Source organism: Rhea americana, unplaced genomic scaffold, assembly GCF_003343005.1.
Source record: "Rhea americana isolate MKP2758 unplaced genomic scaffold, rheAme1 scaffold_147, whole genome shotgun sequence".
NCBI classification, from domain to species: domain Eukaryota; kingdom Metazoa; phylum Chordata; class Aves; order Rheiformes; family Rheidae; genus Rhea; species Rhea americana.
Window position 1 is genome coordinate 221,193 of NW_028185561.1, and position 18,617 is coordinate 239,809.

Genomic DNA, 18,617 nt, shown 5'->3' on the forward strand with positions numbered 1-18,617 from the left:
GTGGTCACGGGTTGGGTGAAGAGCCAGACCAAAACCTGCAGAAAGTGCTTCTTGGAGTCTTTGGTTTAGCAGCCATGTTTGTCTCCAGCTGCAGCACAAGAGTGGTGGCACTGAGGTCCTAAACCACGACACATCGTGGCTCAGGCTGAGCACCACGTGCAGCAGGCACAAAGGGAAAAGGTGTGGATGCTTCAGTTGGAGTACAAAAGCTACACAAAAAGTGTTGCAGAGTGGGAATGGGAGTCTAAGGAATGAGTCTCGTCATCAGTGCATGTGATGTGACAATCAGGGTGCAAAAYAGATTATTATTAGCAAAATATGGAAAATTTGGTGCGGGTAAGACGACTAAAAGGGAGAAAATAGGCAGAGAAGATAAGCTGCTTCTTATCTTCTCTGATAAGATAAGATATCAGAGTTGGGTTCTGGGCACAAGTCTGTAGAGCCAGTACTATAAACAAGACAACAAGAAGGATCTCAAGCTGTAGGAAGAACCAGAAATGTCTAGACRGGTTAGGAAATAAACAAATTGTCGATTACAGGGTAATCCAAAATACTGCAGGTTATAAGAAAGAGATAAATGATCAAGATTCATTGTCAGTAGAACTATGGAGATCAGYGCTACCTGAAGAGGAGAAAATAAATGTAAAGTAAAATAAGAATCAGATTTGTCATCAAGGATGTAAGTGGTGACGAAAGGAAGAATTTCAGCACTGCTACTTCAAACATTTTGTTGAGGGATGATGAGGCAGTTGATTATAGATGAGGAGGCTGACTGGACAGTAAAGAATTTTATAGCACAGAGGTAGGAATACAAAAAAAAGGGAAGGCAAGAAACGATGCTAAGCAATTGAAAAAAGAGGCAATTAGAAGAAAAGGATAATTCTATGGACAGCATGTGGAGAAGAGGTGTGTATAGTGAAGTACAGGAAAATGAGAATATCACTGAAGAGGAACACTGAAGACAAGTGAATCCCTTGAAGCTAGATGTTGATATCTAGGCTAGGAAAAGTAAGCCATGTTCGGAGGAAAGACTGTCACTCTCTCTCCAATATCTGAGATTTTTAATGTTAGCAGGTGACAAAAGAGTCAGATGAAAATCAGCATTTTTCTTGTTGTTCTCAGTATTTACCCCCGATTTACTCCTTGAACCTGGCATACAACTCCTAACTTCAACAGTTCAGCATATTCTAAGAGCTTTCATGTAAAACTACGTGTGCACTTATGGGTGAAAGTGAGAGAGAAACTTTATGAAGGAATTGTGACACTGAAGTGGAAATATTCAGAACTTTTTTTCAACATTAAATAAGTTATTTCAAATAGTGTTCTCCAAATGTCTTTTGTCTCTTGGCTCCTTGCCCTTGGAAATCTGCTCAGAAACAATTTCCTCAATGTAATGTTTTCTACAAACATAAAGTACAAACACTTAAGTAGTAAGTAAGTGTTGCTATGTACTGTACAAGGAAAAAACAATACAAGAGTTAGAAGCCATTGTGTGTGGGGGGAAATGGTGAGTCACTGCCATGAGACAAAATTAAATTAGTTGTTACATAAGTTCATCATAATCTTCACTTCTTTGGCATCAAAGCTAGTGACTCAGTATTTGTTTATGGAGGGAGTTCATTACCATATAATACTTGGCAGTCATCAAAGATGGTTTATATTATATATACTACATCTATTTTTATAGATCTCTAATAGACTACTGCATATATTTTTCCTTCATGAATAGGTATATGTAATGACACCCACTGTGATTCTGCCTTTGAGTCATCATTCTTTTCAAGTATGTGCTGGGAAGTTAATAGTTTCACCTAAATTCATATACAAATATCTTACAGGTTTTGGAGCAGAAATAAGGAGAAAAATATATGACTGAGCTGTCTATCAAGAATATAAGTCCATATTTCTCTTCCAAAAATATGAAATAATGGATCAGAAACATTTCTTTTTCATAGCTATGTATCAATATGTTAAAAGTCAAAACATTAAATGTGAATTACTAAAGATGCTACTTATCTGATGATAAGTTCTTGATCAGGAATTCAAGCAAGACACTAATTGGGTTTATTGGAAATTGATAATTTCCAATAAACCAATGTATTTGATGTGCTATTTAGACTCAAAACAGTTTTAATATAGTGAAGTTACTCTGGAAATCAATAAACGCACTGTTCAGCTCCCTCCTCTCGCTTAGAATATAGCACTCCTGAAGTCTGTTGGATTGTGACTGGAGTTTCCACCTCCACAAAAACCCTGGCCAGATCACCAATACTGTGAAAATTCAAAGATTTGATCCCATCTGTAACCTACCAAATTGTTTCTCCAGAAGCAAAGGCCAGTGTCCAACAGAGGGTTTTTTGATTCCTAGGATCATGCTCAGATTCTGCCTACCTGCTTGTCCATAGTAATTCCTTTTACCAAGACACGGCACCCTCCCTATTCACCCCCTCTGCACTGGCATTCTGAGACTTTAATTTCCGCTTTGACCACGCATGGAATTGCATACACTTGGATGTAGAGCCACTCTTCTTCAGGCTCCCAAATTCTTTTCCTTTTCATCAAGAGCATAAATATCACAGCCTTCAAAAGATGTAAAGCTCCATGGAATATGACAAAAATGCAAATTAAGGTCTGTTAAGAATACATTAAAGAAACATCTTAAGAATCTCCTACCTAGATTTATTACTAAACATAAACCGTAGCTGAATCACTAACAATTGAGGAAGGATTAAAAAAAAAAGGAGAGAATACAGTGAATTTTGTTCCAATATATAGAATGTGCCTACACGTAGCTACTGAGGTATAGATACTGTGCTATAGCTATGCCAAGATAGCTCCTCCATGTAGACTGGACTCTGTATTTCTTCCTTTTTTCTGAACAACATAAAACTGACACCGTTTTCTGCAAGCACCATGGAAGGAAGCACATATTCAGAAGGAATGTGAGGATTGGTCCAGAGCCCACTAAAGTCAATGAAAGTCTTTCCATTGACTTAAATGGGCTTTGAATCAGACCCTAAACGAAGAAGGATCTTGGAGTTCTCGGCTAAGGAAATCATTCCATTGGGAGTGGCATGGAAAAACACATGGAGGTGAGAGCACTTCAGGAAAACAAAAGGAGCTGAAAACTTGGCACTAGTAGCGTTAGGAGCGCTTCAGTCTTTTAGGAGGTTGTAAAAAAAGATGGGCTTTCTCTGATGTGAACTCACCCCCCTCAAAGTAGACTTATTTATTCATGTGTCAAAAACATACCAAGTGCATATGAGAATAATGTCCTGGTTTTCTTCCGTCATTTGTGCTCGACTTCAAAACTGACTATCACAATGGAAATGACACAGTGTTGTCAACTCCTCCCAGAGTGTCACCTAATTTATCACAGGCAGTTTCACAGAATTAGTTATCCAACTTTTCCATTTCTTTCAATTCCATAAGAAGTAAAAATTCCCCAGGGCCCCCAGTGTCCCCACATGGCCTCTCTGGACAGATCATTATCCAGAACTGACTGTTTTATTAGCTGCTGAGTTTTCGGATCGCATAATAAGCGCTTCAGAAATCTGCAAATAGTGCTTCTATGTAAGCGTGTGTGAAAAGCAGCTGCCAGGTGAACTGAAGAGAGAAATATTACAAGGAATCAATATTTTAGAGAAAATTAAGATATTTAAAATTGCACTGATACTGTTTTGAAGCAGAAGATAAATGGAAAACAATGGTTAGACACAATTAAAGCAGAGGAAAAAAATCCTTTTCATTTAGATTAATGCAGAACATCTGCCTATTCAAAAAATACCACAGAAAAAAGTGAAAACAAAAAGAATTAAAAATAAAATTAGACAAGAAATGAACAAAAAAATATAAACTTGGGCTARATAAAGAAAACAAATCAGATCAAAGTGAAGCTTTTGAACAATAAATGCAGTCATGCGCATTCTTATCTTGGAGAAGCAAATCCAAAAGAGCAGCCAATGTTATTGGCTCCTAGGGTACTCTGCAAAATTATGCAATTGGTCCCTTAAGATGGTTCTGCTTTTCAAATAGCATTTCTGTAGCTGTGCTCTGTAGAAGAGATTTGGATGCTGAAGCATTCACTGGACTCCAAATTTTCTATCCTGGTATAGATTAAGTGTGCTGTAGAGACAGAGCAGGCATGCCAACTAGCCCTCTTTTACAGCATGCTTCATCTTTTAATTTAAGAAAGACTTAGTGACTTGTAAGATTTAACTGTGAGGCATGAGCAAGAAAAAAATGACTCCCTTCTGCCATCAGCACTATACAGTATAAAAAAATCCAGAGGTGAAGCATATTACTGCTTTTGTGGATTGGTTTTCTTTTATTTTTTTTATTTTGAAATATTCACTTTTAGTATGTTAAATATTTTCAAAGGGAGGAGAACTGAAGGAAAATATTTACATTGGTTTCAGAACATATAGTTTTATCTTCCTTTCATAAAATGAGAGTAATATTGCCCCAGAATTTGCCAACACGGCTTGAAGTGCTTAGCTTATCCACAGAAGCTGCACATGGGTATCATTGTGCTGCTCTTCTCATGATCTCCCTGCAGCATTCTGCACCTCAGAGCAGGAYGGACCTTGTCCRGGAACAGCGAGGGCTGGCTGTTTCCCAAGGAAWGGTGAGCAGGGAGCAGAGGGCAATGATAAGGCAAAGGCAAGCAATGACCTCAGCCTCAGCTGAAAAGCAGCTCCCAGGGGCTGGGAGGGACAACTGTCACTTCTTGCTTTCTTCCCAACAGCTCTTACCAGTGGAGGAGCTGACCTTGCACTCAGCAAGCTAAACACCTAAACTTGGCCAGTTAAGAATGGAGATGACACTCCGGGCCCTGACAKACTGTGTCGAGAGTGCAAACAGTGTTTTTGTTTATCCTGGGACAAACCTGCCCCTTACTGGGTACTCTGAAGGAAAGGAGATATGTGGGCTTGCTGCCCCTCAGTAAGGCAGAGCTAGTGACTCCTTCRTTGTACAAAGGAGACTCACTGCCAAGCAGGGACGTTTCTGCTGTCCCCTTCTGCCACTAGCTGTCCTGGCCTTGCRCTAATCTCAGTCCAAAAGTACTAATGGTCCAAAATGACTGAAAGTCTCAGACAAACAGGAATGTATTTCATGTCTGTTTTTGATGTGACAGATGGATTCCTTCTCAATCTCCTTATTTTGCAGAGTTCTGAGGTTCAGGGTATCTCTTTTAAGGTGTCTCTCTAAAAGGTAGTCTCACTTTGGAAAACTCCAAAATTCAACTGAAAATCATCTTTGTTTCCCTGGACTCAGATTCTGTGTTTCTAAAATTCTTCTGTTTTGTACATCTATATACAATTGAGAAAGTAAACCAGGCTTGTTGGCATGGGCATATTCTAAATGCCAGTCTTTTTTTCTAAGTCAAATCAAGGTTTGCCTTTGTGCAGAAGAATATACTTATGCCATTATACTCCTCACGAACAAATATTAACTTCCTAGGTTTGGGCTTATGTTGCCTTAGATTTGTGAGCTAAATTGGAATGAGGAACTCTCAGTGTAAAGCAGATCAGTGAAAAGAGAGAATCACTGAACGAGTATTTCTCTCCATGTGTGGTGAATTCTTGCTTTGTCCTTTCTCCAAGACCAGTGGAGGATTCATAGTGTACTGGAGCAAAACTCCTTTTATTTCTTACCCCACCTGATCTTCTGGGGCATGGGATGAGTGGTTACTTGTGCAGGAGTAAAAGACTGTCTTTTAAAAGAAATACTCTTTGTCTCTTGGACAGGTCCGTCTGCCTGGTCCCAGATGAATTCTTTTTGGACACATCAATGTCTCATTGACTCCCCTGGAAACAGATTCATAATCATAATGCTCACTCAGCCTCCTGGGAGTCATTTGTCTAAATGTAGAAGTCTACAAAGTGGAGCTCAGTTGTTCAGACTTCCTGGAGAGGAGATACTACCTCCTGGATTACAATTATCTCATCTTAAAGACTGTACTAAAAGAGATCTGATCAATCATGTCCTGCTTTTCTCTACTGCCTGTAAAAGAAGCCCACAAGGTCTATACCRTATTTACCTAAAGATGAGTGAGTAGAATCTCACCATAAGCATCTACTAGGATGAGAGTCGTAGCTACCACACAAGTCAACTAGGAAGTGGATGGGGATGTATCATTTTGATCATAGCTCATAACTACTAGGCTGCCCTGGATTTATAGGTGCAACAGATGGATGAAAGGCTGCAGGCTCCCTGAAATCCTTTCTGTCATTCTTCTCTCTTACCATTGTATTTCTTACTGGGTTTCACTATAATTAAGTACTTTTTCTAGCAGGACAAACATTTATAGGAATCTTCAATTTAGCAGATGATTGGAAATAGCCATGTCTGGGAGAAATTTTCATTATTTAAACAAAACAGGGTTTGAATCCCTTATGACTTAAATCTAGCTGCCCTGATATAGACTGTCATCCTGGATGATGAGTGTGTGTACATGCATATTTGTTTATTTATTTATTAGTCAGAGCCAAGTATTGACATTCTAAGATCTTGGCTGGTCAGATAAAAATCTCCTTCTTTGTAAAGACTGGCCATTTCTCAAGCCACAGGAACTTTAAAAAGTTTCCTGGCAGACACTGAGCAAGCAGGTTGAAGTGGGCAGCATGATGAAAAGGGAGACCACCCTTTTAATCCTACAGGTTACTGAAATCTACAGTAAGTTTTTGTTTTGCTCATTGCTTGTTTGTTTATTTTATTTTGTTTTTCCAATCTGGTCAAAATGCATTACAGAATCTGCAAAGAAAACATCTCAAAAGCACCATGTGCAATATATATAAGTGTGTATATATATATATATATATATATATTAAGGAAAGCGTTACATATTCCTCATTCTGGTGGATACAATGGTTGCATTCACACCTGCTCCATGGTTACACTGGCCTCCAAGTTGAAACCGATTCAGCCAGTGGCCTCTTACTGGACTTCCGTGGAGATCTTTCTGTATAAATCAATGTTTGCAGGCTTGAGCTCAGATCAGACCTGTAAAATCCTAGGATTGTATGAGACTAGCTGAAAAGAGATGTGGATTTTAAGGGAATAAAACAGAAAGGTTCCCTTGCATCTCCATGATGTGAGGGCTTCTTGGTGCCTGTGCCAGTAATAGCAGAAGTTGCTCAGGAAGGACTTGCTGAAGAGAAGAAACTGTGCTGCCAAAGAATGAGTCCTTTCAAAGTGAAGCGCAGTGCTCTGGCCAGGCTTCCTGCTGCTTCTTGTACGTGTTGGGTCTGCTTACCTTTTTACATTATATATCAAAAGCACCCTCATTAAGCCACCATTAGCAGAGGGGCATGTACCTCCAAGAACCTGATGTGAGGCAGAGGCTGTGAAAGGCAGCTGTGACTTCTGAGCTGCACCCAGGACAGCAATGTCATTTGCCTGTGCAATTAGAAGGCTTTTTTGCCACTTTGTTGAAGAATGCCATGTTGTGTTCATTTTTCACATCTGAGGATCAGTCCCAGAGGGGCATGTTGACCCTCGTAGGGTTGGGAGATGGAGCTACACCAGCCTGTGCAGCAAGGCCCTGTGATGGAGGTAATCAAGACAGAGCGGGGTGAGAGGTTTCTCTGTACATCTGCAAGCAGTGTTGTGCAGAGGCCCCAGTCCAGGGCAGAGTCCTGAAGAGCTGCAGTAACAAGGCAGCATCTAGGCTAATCAGTCCTGCTTTGGAGCATTTCCCCTAGTCAAAATGAAACCTTGGAACAATTTCTGCTGAAGGTAACTCATTTTCACCTCATTAACTTCCACTTAGACATAGGCTTTTATAAAATGGAATAGCTTTCCGATTAGTCTCACCTGGCAAATCTTAGGACTTTGAATGCATTCAAGAGTGGGGGGAAGAGGGGAAATTTATACTTAATCATAATTAATGGACACCTTTTATTCCTCTTTTTCCTCAATATTATTTTACTCACTTTTTTTATTTGATTTTCTTTTCCTTTAGAAACTTCCWTTTCTCTCTCTTATCAAGGATGTAGTAGCAAGGTCATATCTTCTACTGCAGAAGTCCCAAAATTGCCTGTTGCAAAATTTGTGGCTATCAAAAGCACTGTCCTAGGGTCAAAATCCGCCCCCCTCACTTGCATCCTTTGGAATCAGATTTGTTCAGATTCTGCAGGGGAGATCCCTGCTCCAAGACATAGTCCTCTAAATAAACAAGTGATGGGAGAAAGCATAGAGAAGTGTAAGAGAGGGACTTTGCCAGTCACAAATRTGGTAAAGAGCAGGGCTCCCATGAACTACGCATCAGATTTCTGTTGTGCTGTGGGCTGAAAAGCTTATGGAGTAGAGAGAAATTCACAACTCAAATTTTAGGCAGCAAGGTCCCCGATCTCTTCATGTGGGGGCAGGACTATGCTGAGCACTTGGCTGTGTCCCTGGTGAAGTAACTAATCCTGCATCCTACTTCCCCCATAGCCATAGAAATGGACTGTGGCATGGGAGTTACACCTGCACTGCTTGTGCAYGACATGGAGTTCAAGTTCAAGCACCAGCCAGCAATGTGCCCTTGTGGCCAAGAAGGCCAATGGTGTCCTGGGGTGCATTAGGAAGAGTGTTGCCAGCAGCTCGAGGGAGGTGATCCTGCCCTTCTACTCAGMCCTGGGGAAGCCTCATCTCGAGTACTGTGTCCAGTTCTGGGCTCCCCAGTACATGGAGCTGCTGGAGGGAGTCCAGTGTAGGGCTATGAAGGTGATTAGAGGCCGGGAGCCCCTAATCTTATGAGGCTGCAARAGCTGGGCCTGTTTAGCCTGGAGAAGAGAAGACTGAGAGCGGATCTTCTCAATGTCTACAAATATCTTAAGAGAGGGTGTCAAGAGAGTGGGGCCAGAYTCTTTTCAGTGGTGTCCAGCAACAGGACAAGAGGCAGCGGGCACAAACTGAAACACAAGAAGCCCGAATATAAGAAAGAACGTTTTTCCTGTGAGAGTGGCACAGCGCTGGTGCAGGCTGCCCAGAGAAGTTGTGGAGTCTCCTTCTCTGGAGATATTCAAAACCCACCTGGACATGATCCTGTCTAACATGCTCTAGGTGACCCTGCTTGAGCAGGGGGGTTGGACTAGATGATCTCCAGAGGTCCCCTCCAACCTCAACCATTCTGTGATTCTGTGATTCTTACCATATATACTTAAAGCTTATCCCCCAGTAATAGTACAGAGCACATTGTGTTTTCATTAATTGGGAAAAAAGACACAGTCAGGCTYAAGCTCTTGTTAGCTGATGGAATGCTAGCTAACTTCTCGTGCTTTACTAGAGGGATGTTAARATTCTGATTAAAAGTACAAAAAATGACAACATTCAATGCAATTTGACACACTAAGGGAGAGAGCAGCCTTTTTGATATAGTAAGACTTACAAACAGTATTGCTGGTGAAAACATATTTGCGGATTAAAAATGTAAATCATTACACTCAGCACAAATTTTATTAGTCACAACCCTATACCCTGAGCAGTGAGTGCTAATTCCAAACTCTTCCCACAARCATGCTGCGCATGTACAAGGCTTGTGCAAAGCTTCTACTATGACAATCTAATTCCTGGCTTTCTTATGGCTTTATCTCAATGATTATTATCTGGTTCTGTGATCCCATGCTATTCAGTCCCATGAAACCTACAAAAACAAGCCTATCGGAGGAGAAACACAGGATAAACTGAGGATATTTCAGATGCAATAAGYACCATAAAAATCAAGACTAATACACTAGTGATAATGAGGATGGTGCTCAGTCTGTGCTCATAGAGCAAGGACTTGTGTGAAAATTTGGCTATGAGGAAGTCAGTGAGACTTTTGCCATTGAAAGAATGACAGTTTGACCCAAAGTCTCTAATGTCACTGCTCAGAATGAGGCATGAGCATTACGACTTTCCTCTGCCTCATCAGCTGTTGCAGTGAAAATTTTTCATGAATCTTCATTTTGGAAACTGGTTTTGCAACCAAAGTAATTAAGAACTGCTATGTGGGCTCCTTAGTAAGCATTCCRCAGCCATGGCCTGACGCATGTCTATGCAATGGAAGCTTTAAAACTAAGAAGGAAAAATGAAGAAACACTGAGCTGTACAAAGCTGGTCTGTCTCTAAACTGGCCTGTCTCAGGCTCACCCATAAACCCTCAGAAGGGCCCACCAGAAAACCAAAACCCATCTGCATTCCTAACCAGCAACTTCAGCAATATAATTTCTCTATTCTTTATTTTATTCTTTTTGATTAATGCATGATATTTATTCTTCACCCCACACAGGAGCGTCACCTACTTTCCAAAGTTCTCCAAATGATTTTAAAAACTCTTGGATATAAACCAACAAAATTTTTCACATGACTGAAATAAGGCAAGATTTTTATATAACCTGGCAAAACTGGATTAAAAGTCTACTACAACTGTTACAGCTGTTATGGTGAACTCTAGTTACCTTGAATAATGTTGCTGATAAAGATATATATAGAATACACTGTTTGTGGCAACTTGCAAGATAATTCTGGAAGAGATTTTGGTAGATATAAAAATAGTTTCATCAAAGGTAACAGAAATCCATATTCCTGAATCTTTGAAATTGTTGAGAAAACTTCTACCCTTAGTAAGCTCCATTGCTTGAGCTGGGCAATGGCTAGGGGGAACTGCCACTATCCGATAAACTTCTCCTCAGTCAACTCACAGAAATAAAGGACGGGGCAAATCAGTGCATGTCCTGACTAAGGAACAGCTCTTGGTGCTGACTTGATGGCTCTCCCAGCAGCAAAGGAGCAGGAAAGCTCCTAAGTGGATCAACAGTCTGAAGGAAATTTTTCCCCACATTTCTGAGTTGAAAAAATAAATTGAATAATTCCAAGAACCCTCTTTCTTACCAGAGCATTATATTCTTACAAAGATATATGGCAGGCTACATTTTCCAAGTAAAAATTCCATCTCTTGTTCACTTCACTGACTCAGATTGATATAGGTTTTGCTTATAAAAAGGGGGCTACATTAAATTAGAATATTTGCATGCATTTGAAATATTTGGGCTCATTAAGTTAAACAGTTTGCTTTGTCAGGTACCAGATTTTAAAGAAAAGGTGGAAGAATCTTCAATTTACTTAAAAAAAAAAAAGAAAAATACAGTAAGTAAAATATATTTCACACTTAGGGATAGTATATCACTAAAAATGCCATTCATAATTAGAATAAAAATTCTAATTTCTCAGAGAAATAACTAACCTTCAGACCTCCTCAAACATTATCTAATACTTCTGTAACAGTCTTAAGATCAATATGTAAACAGAGTGATGATTGAGCTGTAACAGCCTATAGCATATCCATATACAGGTATGGCATTGAGCCCATACATAAACATATACCATGTTTATGTTTATGTTTTATTGGTTATGTTTATGTTTTATTGGAGCCTTTTGAACTTGTGTCAATATCACTGCAATGCTGTTTGAGAGAAAATAAATTTCAGTGTTCTGACAATGTCTCCTTTTCTAGATTTTCAGAGTGGAGTATTCACTTTTTCATTTTGTAAGATTTTTATTTGTTTTGTTTTGTCTTAAGTTGTTTTGAGCTTTCTTTCTGTTGTTCTTAAAAAAAAAAAAAAATTGGAGGTAAAATTAAAATAAATTTCCTTTGACCTTTTTTCCGTCAAATTCATTTCTCAGAGATTTAAGGAAATTTGAGGGTTTCATGCAATTTAAAATAGACTAGATTTTCTAAATCCACGGAATCCCTGGTATTTCTTATATCCAGATGGTTTCTGTGTGTGTGTGTGTGTATATAGATATATAAAAACAAATACAAAGACAAGCCAATGAATACACCATTAATCATCTTCTCTCTAGAAATACAAATTACTAAATATTGGTTTGTATTACTGTTGCACTTGACTCTTCCTGCTATTCTACTCTGCTGTACTACTACTCTTGTGAATTTTATTGCATGTCTGTTAGGCCTTCCAAACCAAGGAATAAATTCTCCCAAACTGTCTCAAACTGTCTGACATTTTAAAGTGCTAACATATTTGAAATAGTTTCCTATATCCTGTGCCCCTCCTCATTTTATTTCATGTCTATGTCTGCTGCTAATTAAGACCATCTTTTTTTTCTTCTCTTTTGCTTCATATTTGGAGATTTTGCATTTAAACTGTATGTATTAACTTTCTCCAAAAACTTTCTGTTGTACAATTATTGATTTTATTGCCAGTCAGGCTAATTTGACTACATATGCTTTTTTCCCCTCTAGTAAAGGTTTGGGGTTTTCTAACTGAAACTATGAATAAAGGCTGGTTTAAATTTAGAGTGAGGTAACAGAMGTTCATTTTGTTTGGTTGACCCATAAATGTTGCTTAAAGATTTATTTCAATGCTTCCCTTTTGGAGCATGCATTTTATAAGCACTGTGCACATAACTTTGTTAAGAAACAAATTTCATTCTAAGATTTTGTTATGATTGGCATCTTTAAAATAAAATCCTTGATACATTATGCTGGTGCTTCCTCAATATCATATTTTAATGAAAATTCAGCTTAAAATGTTCTCACTGAAAAAAAATACAATGGTAAAAAAATGAAGAAGTAATATAACAACCTAAGTAAAAAAAAAATAGGAATTCCAAGAAAAATATAAATTCTTAGACTCAGTGGCACTTTTTTTCAGCAAAAAGAATCTTCTTCATTCTTGAGCTTGCAGAGCTGTCTGAATATTTATCTTGGTTTGCATGCCTCTTTACACTCCGCAGTATAGATTGGCTGTCTCAGTGTCTATAGCTCTGCCCTTTACAAGAACTGCACTATTTAGCTGGAGCAGTGGAAAGATGCATAAGAATATTTTGAGTTTGAAAGCATCATTCAGTCCTCCTCTCAATCTGCTTATGTAACTTAAATATTTTTAGTGCCCAGGAGTTCAAAGCTGCTAATGTGTTGTGTTTCTGAATGACAAATAGAACACGCTAAAAACAGCATTACACTGTTTTTTCAAGAAATTTTCAGGGATATTCATGCAGCTCTATGTGAAACTCTACCCTCCCTTTAGCCATCCAAGTATTTCCCTCCTTGTACAGAGGCCTGAATGATTCATTGTACCCAGGTTCTCTATTCACGGGTAGGTATGAAGCTGACGTGACTGCACAAAGCAGCCAGCAAACAGAAGCTCATCTCAGGCTGAGAATCTGAGACACCTCGCAGCAGCCATGGAAAAGAAACATTCCTTCGCATGATTTATTAGTGATATGAGGTCTTGAAGGCTGACCGAAGTGGCACCCATTTTTCTCTGTAAGGCRTCTGAATTGCATTGTTCCCATCTGTGGCTGCAGCCAAGGAATTTTTCACCAGGAGATATACAGTGGGAACAGATCTGCAGATTGATTGAAAACRTAAATAATTTCATGAAGCTGAAGTATTAAAGTGACCTATTTTAGAAGAGACGYGTTTGCTGAAAACCGGGAGATGGAGCAGAAAAGATTACATTTTCTCAGCCCTATAACTTTACCTAAGCCAATGAAAAGCACATATTTGGCTCATCCCTCAGACTGAATTAATTCAAGGGCAGAAATAAGAAAATGATTTACACYTGTGAAACATTGCCCCACATCTCACCTAACTTCAACAACCCAAATGCTAATTTCCAAGTTCAACCCACTCAACGAGGCTCTGTCCTCAGATGACCAAAGGAAGTGTGCACCTCCACAGGTGTCCATCTTGGACTCCTGTCTTAGGATGAGATGAGTCAGCCCTGAAGATTAACCTCTGTCCTCCCTGACTATAGRGGAAGTAAAGATGACTAAGCAAGCCAGACTCTTAACTTTCAGATAGCCACARTTATGTGAAATGAATGTCCACCTGTTCTGCCCATTTCTGGGATGGGGTTGGGGGCRGGGGGAAGGGTATGACCAGGCAAAAAAATAAAGGAGACTACAAAAATAGGGAGGTATGCTTTGAAAAATCAGAGCTATGTCAAAATGAGGAAAACAGAAAGAACCATAAATTCTGGTAGGCTAAATATAAAATCACAATATGGCATGCCAAAGAAGTGCCTGAGGAATAACCTGAAAAAGGCATAAAAACTTATAATAAATCTTTCTCAAACATATCAGAAATATGAACTTTGCAAGAGAAACTGTAAAATCAAAAGGAGCACTCACAGAAGACAAGGTTATAGCAGAAAAAACTAAACTATATATATTTTAATATAGGTTCACTGTAGGGGAGCTTGAGAGAAACATTATGGAGGACATATCAGAAGTTCTGTCTGAAATTGAAATTCTCATTGAAGGGATTATAAAACAAATCACCAGGACTGGAGTTTTATAGTGACTAACATATGAAATAGCTGAATCACTAAGTGTTGATTTTAACCCTATACTTAAAACTGCATCACTAACAGGTTAGCAAGTGATAGACTAGTTTTTAAAAAGGATTCCAGATTGAATGCAGATGACAAAATCTGATTTTCATGTGGGGAAAATTAACATAAGCTATAATAAAGAATAAAATTAGCAGAAACTTAGAAAAATACAATACTCTGAGAAGATCCAGAAATCTTTGCTGTCAATATTAACTTATTCTGATCAGTAAAGACAGTGATGTGAATAGATGCAGAAGCACTTTATGATATTGAGTGACTGAGATGTAAAACAATAGATGGGCCTCAGTGTAGGGAGATGCAATGATGTGATGCACACAACCCCAGTTTTACATACAGAACGATGGGTTTTAATATGACTATTACTTCTCAGAAATGAGAGGACGAGATTATGATGGTAGATCCATGAAAACTTTAGCTAAGTGTTCCACAGAAAAGAAACTCAAAAGCTTGGAATTATTAGTGAAGAAATAGAGAATAAAAGAGAGAATGGCATCATACCATTCTATAAATTCATTCTGGTTATTTGAGCATTGTCTACTACTCTAGCGTCCTCAGTTGAGAAGGATCCTGGAGAACTGAAAGAGTAACAAATAAAGACAAGAATTGTAATCAGGAGAATGGAATACATTTCTGGAAAAGAGATGACCTGAGGACATGAGGCCTATCGAATTATAAATGACATAGAGTGGGTGAACAGAAAATGATTGTTCACTGGCTCATCTCATAAAAGAATTGGAAGAGTAAAATGAAGATAACTTTCATAYTCAAAAAGACACCAAACAATCTTCAAACAATAGAGAGTAACATTCTTGTGTTACTTGCTGTGGACACCAAAGATATGCAGAAAAATACCCTCAAAATATTCATGGGAAAAAATATTTGGGGCAATTAAATTCAAAGACACCATGTATGACTCCAGAAGTCTTTAAGTTACAAATTGCTGGAGGCCATGAAAGAGTGCTAGAGGAGCATTAATATGTATTTGCCTCATTTTCATAGTTCTCCTTATGATTCTGCCATTTTTCCTTTTCAGAGCCTGGGAACTGAGGCAGATGAAGTTTTAGTCTGATATAGTTCAGCCATTCCTCTCTATGTAGCAGGCTGCCAGTAAGATCTATCAGAATGATAACAAAGGATAGTTCTGTATTTATTGTATTGTACTTATTGGTCACTGTAACATGCCATCTAGTTGATCAAAAAAAATACATATTTTATTTTTATCTATCCGAGATGTTTCTGTTCTGTGAAATAAAACAAATGAGATCTGCTTCAAAAATGAAACTAACCTTGGACATTCCTGGRAAACAAATTGCAAGGAATTAGACTCTGGAATGAAGAGGTTGTTTTGCACAACAAATTGGCCATATGACATAATGCTCATATGGCATCCATGCAGTGTTTACAYACCAACATACAGAAGGAAATTCTGTGAGCCACATTCATCAGTTTACGTGGCAAAGAAGTAAGGCCATCTGGTGACCATGTACTTACACTATACGACTAAACTGTATAGTGTTCAGAGGGTTGTGATCAGTGGCGCAGAGTCTAGTYGGAGGCCTGTGGCTAGTGGCGTCCCCCAGAGCTCAGAACGGGCTCCAATCCTGTYCAGCTTATTCATCAGTGACCTGGATGAGGRGACAGAGTGTCTCCGCAGCAAGTTTGCTGGTGATACCAAGCTGGGAGGAGTGGCYGAYACACCKGAGGGCTGTGCTGCCACTCACAGGCTGCAGAGATGGGCAGAGAGGAACCTCAAGAAGTTCAACAAAGGGAAGGGCAGAGTCGTGTCACACAGGAGGAATAAGCCCAGGCACCAGGACAGGCTGGGCGCTGACCTGCTGGAGAGCAGCTCTGTGGAGAAGGCCCGGAGAGCCCTGGTGGACAACATSTTGACCATGAGTCAGCAATGAGCCCTTGTGGCCAAGAAGGGCGATGGTGTCCTGGGCTGCGTTAGAAAGGCTTTTGCCAGGAGGTGGAGGGAGGTGATCCTGCCCCTCTGCTCAGTCCTGGTGAGGCCACACTTGGAGTACTGTGTAACTGGATCTCTCCCTCACTCCTTATTCAAAGCAAGCTTTATGGCTCCAAATACAGGAGTACCTTCTTTCTTGAAAATTTRCTACTCCTTTTCTAGAAGCTTGTGCTGCACCTGGCCTTTAGAACCATTTACCGGAACTCAGGTCAATGCAAGTTGAAGATGTTCCTTCCAGATACAAGAGCACTTGCAACCCAGTCCACATAAACATCTGATACCTATACATATCCATGGATATATGCTTACACCTTTTTTCTAGAAAAGGAAAACACCAGAAATCTCAGCATCTTACCTAGATACCTGGCTGAAAAAACTTGAGGTCAGCACAAAATATARTGCAACTGAAGTAGCAAAAGAACAACCAAGGATCATTTGAGAGGTTAAATGTTTCTAGATGAACTCAGCCTAGATGTATTCCTGCCTTGTATTCCTGGCAAAAAGGGGAAAAATAACAAAGATTATGTCCATCAAATATGCCAACAAGCAATTGACCTTCATCTCTTTGAACAAGAACTAAAAATTCTAGTCCAGATCTTATATCTTAGCTAAACTGGCTAGTCTGGTATTAACAGACGATTTTTTCTTGATCCATACTCTTCCGTCTCCTCAGTGGATAGCTCAGAGGTGCTCCTGGTGTTCTTTTAGAAGTACAAAAGCTCAAATATTGACAAATGTATGGAGTAAAATAAACAGCCCTTAAAAACATAAAAGTCTATCTCCCCCTCCACCCCCAGTTGAAGCTGTACAGTATTGGTTTATTGGAGTGAAATAATGCAATGTGCCATCATTTTTACTCAGACTGAATTCACAAGAAGTAATGGGGGAAGTACAGAGGTGTTCTTTGCAAGCAGTTTATMTTGCTGTGTTTGAGAAATGAAATAGGTAAATCTTTGCCTGATAGAGATGCAAATAAACAAAGCACTATCAGGAGACATTTTTACCCAGTTCTGAGCTGTGGTTGCCGTTCAAGTCCCCATAGTGTGGAGACTAGATTCAGAGTTGGAGTGTTTATTTCCACAGAACTACTCCGTTCCACAGCTCAAATAAGCTCAAGACTTCTATGTGTGAACACAAATGTTTTAACACTCCTTGGAGTCCAGGAGCTCTGTTTGTTAACATAGACAAAGCAAAGTGAAGAAAAACAATACATAGTGAAGATGAAAGGAAAGTATAGAGAAAGAGAGAGAGAGAAAAAAAACTAGCAAAAATACAACAAAGAGATGGGAAAGGAAAAGAGAATTTCTTGCCAGAGCATTTCACTGCAAAATTTGAAGAAAGTGGAAAATATGAAGAAAAGCAAGAAATAAAATGGAGTAAAAGCATGCTGTAGGCTTACCCCCCCCCAAACACTGATTGAGGGTTTCTATTAGCCTCAAAGCAATATTATGCACACATGACCATTTTTGTCACAACTAGGAACATTCCTAGTCATGTGCACATAAGTTTATATCAAATTTCCCAGCACATCAATCTATCTTTACCTGAATCACAAAAATCACAGAAAGACTGAGGCTGGAAAGGACCTCTAACAATCATTTAGTCCAAACGCCCTCTTTAGAGCAGGGACACGAAGAGCACATTGCCCAGGATCCAGTCCAAACTACTTTTGTGTATCTCCAGGGATGGAGACTCCACAGCTTCTCTGGGCGTCCTGTCCCAGTGCTCAGTCACTCTCACACTGAAAAAGGTTTTTGTTATGTTCAGATGGAGCTTCCTGTGCCTTAGTTTGGGCCTGTTACCTCTTGTCCTATCACTGGGAACCACTGAGAAGTGTCTGGCCCTGTTCTCTTTACACCCTCCCTACAGATACTTTTACACACTGATAAGATCCCCCCTCAGCCTTCTCCTCTCCAGGCTAAACAGGCCCAGCTCTCGCAGCCGTTCCTCATAGGACTGATACTCCAGTCCCTTAGTCATCTTCACAACCCTATGCTGGACTTGATCCAGTAGCTCCATGTCTCTCTGGTACTGGGGACACAGTACTCCAAGTGTGGCCTCACCAGGACTGAGCAGAGGGGCAGGATCACCTCCCTCCACCTCCTGGCAAAAGCCTTTCTAACGCAGCCCAGGACACCATCGCCCTTCTTGGCCACAAGGGCTCATTGCTGACTCATGGTCAACATGTTGTCCACCAGGGCTCTCCGGGCCTTCTCCACAGAGCTGCTCTCCAGCAGGTCAGCGCCCAGCCTGTCCTGGTGCCTGGGCTTATTCCTCCTGTGTGACACGACTCTGCCCTT